A 6,000-nucleotide genomic window follows, 5' to 3' on the forward strand; every position below is an offset into this window, starting at 1 on the left:
ATTACAGGGCTTTGACTCATGAGTCTAGAAAGGACACCAAGTCCTGCTAAATCTTAAATACTGGCAGCAATTAAAGCCTCATCGTCAGGCCCAGTAGAAGATGCCAAGTCAAAATAAACTGCAAGACACAGGGCCATAAATTAAAGCTATTCACCTCCTCAAGGCCCAGGGATTGTTGCAGAAGAGTAAGGTGCATGAGACTGTAAGGCTGATTTTGAAAGATAAATTAAGTTCAGTTTCTCTATAAATTAATCATTAATGTTAAAGGCACACTGATGTAAGACCAGTATATGGGCCCCTGTGTCAGATTAACAAGGTTTTCTAAAAGCATTAACTGACACCTTAATAAAAGTTATAAAAGGCTTATGAAAGCTATATTTTATGGTCAAGATTAACATTTTATACATTGTGTATTAAATTTTGAAAAACAAATGTAATTGGCTTCATGCTGTTTTTATTAGAGCTTATTGTTTGGAAAATTAGGTCCCCTCTCTCAAAGGATTTTCACCTTTTCTTTTTTAAATCCTTATCACTTTGGTTATTTTATAATAACCTGTGATCCTATTTTGTGATATAAAGTGTTTTAAACCTTTGATATTTGACAAACATTCCAAAATCAAATTATAAATTATGTCTTTTTCTGACCTGATTAATCCTTTAAGATATTAGACTCCCTAAAGTTGAAAAAAAGTTATAATTTGGCTTATTTGATACAAAAATTATATGGGAAGCATTGTCAAACATGAAATCATGTTTGATTTTCTTTGGGCTAAATTTGTATAAATAAGTTATTGGTATGTGTTCCAAAATTTGAGAGTGTGTGTGTGTGTGTGTGTGTGTGTGTGTGTGTGAGCAACATGGCTGTTTATTCACCTGGGTGCAGGTGGGCTAAGGCTGAAAAGTGCATTAGCCTGTGTTCCAAAATTATGGGACACTCCTGTAATTCTGCTATAACTTCATGTACATTATCAGTTATAATTGTTATGTTAAATTATTGTATGCCACAGAGGTAACAAATTTCCTTGTCAGTTGTGTCTTTAACTATGACTGCCCTAAAACTTATTGTCATCCATGGACAATTGTCTTTTTTTGGTCCTTTTTAGATGCTGGTTCTATAATCAGCTAACAGGTGTTCTTAAATGGAGATTTCTGATAACTTTGGAGATTATGACATTAGAATAGAGAAAAAAACCTTTCAGGACTCTCATGGAGAGCTAAAATGTTCGTTCATATTAGGCAGAACAGGAATTAACTGCATAAACTGAACTGATAGAAGACTAAAGTAGGCCAGGCCTGGTGGCTCATGCCTGTAATCCCAGCACCTTGGGAGGCGGAGGTGGGCAGATTACCTGAGGTCAGGAGTTCAAGACCAGCCTGGCCAACATGGCAAAACCCCATCTCTACTAAAAAAATACAAAAATTAGCTGGGCATGGTGGTGGACACCTGTAATCCCAGCTACTTGGGAGGCTTGAACCAGGGAGGTGGAGGTTGCAGTGAGCCAAGATCGTACCACTGCATTCTAGCTTGGGCGACAGAGTAGGAAGACTCCCTCTAAAAAAAAAAAAAAAAAGGACTAATCTTTTTAACTTTTGCTTTAAACATTACTAATCCTTTGTTTTGTTTTTCAGAGTCTTGAAATTTTTCTTTTGAGCTATTGACAGCTTTTAACAATTTATTCCTATGAACAAAATTTGGAGCATATTTGTTTCTGTCTACCTGATTTCTCCACAATTTGGAAACTATCTGTGAGTATTCTTAACTTATGGTAATATGATTATTTGCTTAAGTACGATAAGAATCTGTTTTCGGGCCGGGCGCGGTGGCTCAAGCCTGTAATCCCAGCACTTTGGGAGGCCGAGGAGGGTGGATCACGAGGTCAAGAGATCAAGACCATCCTGGTCAACATGGTGAAACCCCGTCTCTACTAAAAATACAAAACATTAGCTGTGCATGGTGGCACGTGCCTGTAATCCCAGCTACTCAGGAGGCTGAGGCAGGAGAATTGCCTGAACCCAGGAGATGGAGGTTGCGGTGAGCCGAGATCGCACCATTGCACTCTAGCCTGGGTAACAAGAGCAAAACTCCGTCTCAAAAAAAAAAAAAGAATCTGTTTTCATTTGTAACAGGACACAGGAGAAACTGGTTATTTTACCAAAGCTTTAACTTGAATAGTGTGCTTTCCTTTAAGGACTCGTTTTCCTTGGGAAACTGGTCTTATGCCTTTGTCCACACAGTCCCTGTACAGGGCTCTTGACCTGTGGTAGGTAAAGAATGTCACTTTCTGACAGGTCCAAGAGCCCCAAGTTTATCTTGGAACCTCAAGAGGAGAGGATCACCCAACTCATAGGTATTTGATGGCACAAATCCATGGCTGAGTTCAGCTTTAAAAAAGTCTTATCTAAGATTTCTCCTGTGAACCCCAAAAATCTGAGACAGGTTCCAGAAAATCTGAGACAGGTCTCAGTTTGGTTTGTTTGTTTATTGATAGAGGGAGTCTTGCTCTGTCACCCAGGCTGGAGTGCAATGGCATGATCTTGGCTCACTGCAACCTCCATCTCCCAGGTTCAAGTTATTCTCCTGCCTCAGCCTCCCAAGTACCTGGGACTACAGGTGTGCACCAACGTGCCCAGCTAATTTTTGTATTTTTAGTAGAAACAGGGTTTCACTATGTTAGCCAGGCTAGTCTTAAATTCCTGATCTCAGGTGATCCGCCTTCCTCAGCCTCCCAAGGTGCCGGGATTACAGGTGTGAGCCACCACACCCAGACAGGTCTCAGTTAATTTAGAATGTTTATTTTACCAAAGTTGAGGACATGTTCCTGTGACACAGCCTCGGGACATCCTGATAGCATGTGCCCCAGGTGGTCAGGGCACAGCTTGGTTTTATACATTTTAGAGAGACATGAAACATCAATCAATATATGTAAAACTTGCTGGGTCTGTCCCACAGGTCCTGGCCAACGGATCAAATGAGTACTTAGACACAGGTATGCAGTGTGAGAGCAGCTAGGTGACTGCCTGGCTCTAGTGGCCAGAGAGCAGCCCAGGGAAGTTGGAGCTGCTTCCTTTTATTCAGTGCAGGCACAATACCAAAAACCTGGAGCAAACACAACCTGTAGGTAATTAACATTTATTGTTCCCCTTTCAGGGAAAGTCACCCGCTGGGATGATCAAAAGTCATCAGTTCCTGGTTAATACAAGTAAACAAGCCTGTTTAAGATAAATTCCCCTACACTCCCTTCTACCCACTCCTTACCCCCGGCCTTAGGGTTATAGGACAGCTACCTTCATCTATTCTCCCGGGGCTCTGGAAAAACACTCCAGCCTTTCAGAAGATTTGTGCCCTTTCCCTATAGTTTCTCCTGCCACTCAGACTGATCCCCCACAAGAAATACCTTGGTTCTGTCTGGAAAGGCAGGCAACTTGAAACAAAAGCAGGAAGACTCAAAGCCGGGAGGGAGCTCCCAGGACAGATAGGTGATACACAAATGGTTACATGCTTTGGAGCTTCTGATTATCCTTTCCAAAGACGAATCTATCTCAGTGAGCAGAGGGGTGACTTTGATTAGACTGGGAGGCAGGTTTGTTCTAAGCAGTTTCCAGCTTGAAGTTTCCTTAGTGATTTTTAGGGACCCAAGATATTTTCCTTTCACACTCCTGTGGAATAATATTCCATCAAAGCACATTTAAAAGCTCATATAGGCCAGGTGCCGTGGTTCATGCCTATAATCCCAGCGCTTTGGGAGGCCAAGGCGAGGGGATCACAAGGTCAAAAGATTGAGACCATCCTGGCCAACATTGTGAAACCCCTCTACTAAAAATACAAAAATTAGCTGGGCATGGTGGCACACGCCTGTAGCCCCAGTTACTCTGGAGGCTGAGGCAAGAGAATCACGTGAACCCGGGAGGCGGAGGTTGCAGTGAGATGGCACCACTGCACTCCTGCCTGGTAACAGAGCAAGACTCTGTCTCAAAAAAAAAAAAGCCTATGTAAACAATAATTATTCTTGCTGTACTGTTTACAAATAATTAGGCCAAGTATAACGTGGGAAGTAGAAAAGTTTCTTTTTAAAGTTTCCTTTCTTGTTAAAGAATAAGTGTGCTGATAACTTTGTTAAGCCCCATCCTGTGTAGCTGTTAGAGATACTGTGCTTACAGGCACGTAGAGCATTCTATGTTCTTTAACCTTGCACTTTAACCAAAATATCTGTACTGGATGTGCTCACAGGCATGTCCCAGCTCTCCATTGCTTTTACCTGTTTAAAAAGTTTTAAGTTGTTAGCCAATCAGGTTTTAGTTTAGTCTCTGAAGTCTGGCTCCAGCCAACAGAAATCAGACACAGCAGTAAGGATGACCCCAAATGCATAAGGGATAAATTTGTGCGTTTTCCTTTTTTCTTTGTACTCTTGTGGCAAGATGGCTAGTGAGGGTACCCTTCCTGCAGCCCAGGGAGTAAAAATTGCATTGAGTAAAGATCCTTTGTCTCAGTGCTAATTTTTCTTTGCGGCACTGAGCATCTATTTCCAACATATAATAAAGCAAACTAGTCCTACCATGATTTGTCTTTAGCAAAAATAGTAAATTGGAGAGAGAAAAATTGTGTTGCAAAAGCTATAGTATACCTAGTGTTAGATTTTAGTCTTGCCTAATGTTTTTCAATTTATATTATTTTCTACAGTTTGGACCAAATTCTAATTTTTCTTGGCTACTAGTCTCCAAAATAATGTTTTCAATTATTTTTCTCCTTTTTTTCCCATTTTTCCTAATGTAGAATCATGGAAAACTAAGCTGTGCATTCTTAAAGTTCTGCAAACAAAAGCTAGACAAAATAAACTTCAGAAGAAAAATAACAGCAACCTATTTAAATACATAAGCAAGTTTCATGCCTGCTACTTACGTATGGACTTCAGAGTAATGTGGTTTATATCGATTTTTCCAGGATTCTTCTTTTGATTGTTGCTGTTTTTTCTCTTTTCCTCCCCACTATTTTCTCTTCATAGGATGTGAGACCTCACAACCTGCTAAAAGTGAACTTTGAGGACCCACGCATCTAGGAATAAATCACCCTAGCCACGAGAGATCAGATGAAACCTGAGACCAGAGACTCATTGTCTTCTAAAATGCTTTCTCCAAAAGATTTTTTTTAAAAGGGGAAAATGTGAAAGGAAAATATTTTGGGGCCCCCAAAATCAATAAGGTAAAAAGAAAATTGAAACTGGAAACTGCTTGGGGCAGACCTGCCTCCCATTCTACTCAGTCATCCCTCTGTTCACTAAGATAGATGCCGATTCTGATTGCCTCCTTCAGAAAGGCCTGTCAGAAACTCAGAAAAATGCAACCATTGGTCTCTCACCTACCTGTGACTTGGAAGCCCCCACCTGCTTCAAGTTGTCCAGCCTTTCTGGATGAAATGAATATAGTTTTTACATATATTGACAAGCCATAGCTTTTACATATATTTACAAACCAAGCTGTGTCCCAACCACCTTGGGGACATGTCATCAGGACATTTTTTTTGAGGCAGGGTCTCACTGTTGCCCAGGCTAGAGTGCAGTGGTGTGATCTTGGCTTACAGCAGCCTTGACTTCCTGGGGCCAAAGGATCCTCCCACCTCAGCCTTCTGAGTAACTGGGCAAGCACCACCATACCCAGCTAATTTTTGTATTTTTTTGTAGAGATGGGGTTTTGCCACATGGCCCAGGCTGGTCTCAAACTCCTGAACTCAAGCAACCTACCAGTGTGGGCTTCCCAAAGTGCTGGGGTTTATTACAGGAGGGAGCCACTGTGCCTGGCAAATTAGTCATTTGCTCCTTAATGACCTTTAACATTACACCTACTGCTCCCTTTCTAATTAACTGCAGGAAGTGATGATCTGGACAACAGCCCCATAAGACTCTCCTCAAAATCTCCCTGTCTGGGCTACGTCTCAAGGCTGGGCCTTACTAAGGCCCAACTCCACTGTCCAGCCACTGAGGAACCTGCTCATCAGATGGTTATCCA

The sequence above is a fragment of the Sapajus apella genome, unplaced genomic scaffold, assembly GCF_009761245.1.
Source record: "Sapajus apella isolate SASKATOON/1434 unplaced genomic scaffold, GSC_monkey_1.0 scaffold69, whole genome shotgun sequence".
Taxonomy (NCBI): Eukaryota; Metazoa; Chordata; class Mammalia; order Primates; family Cebidae; genus Sapajus; species Sapajus apella.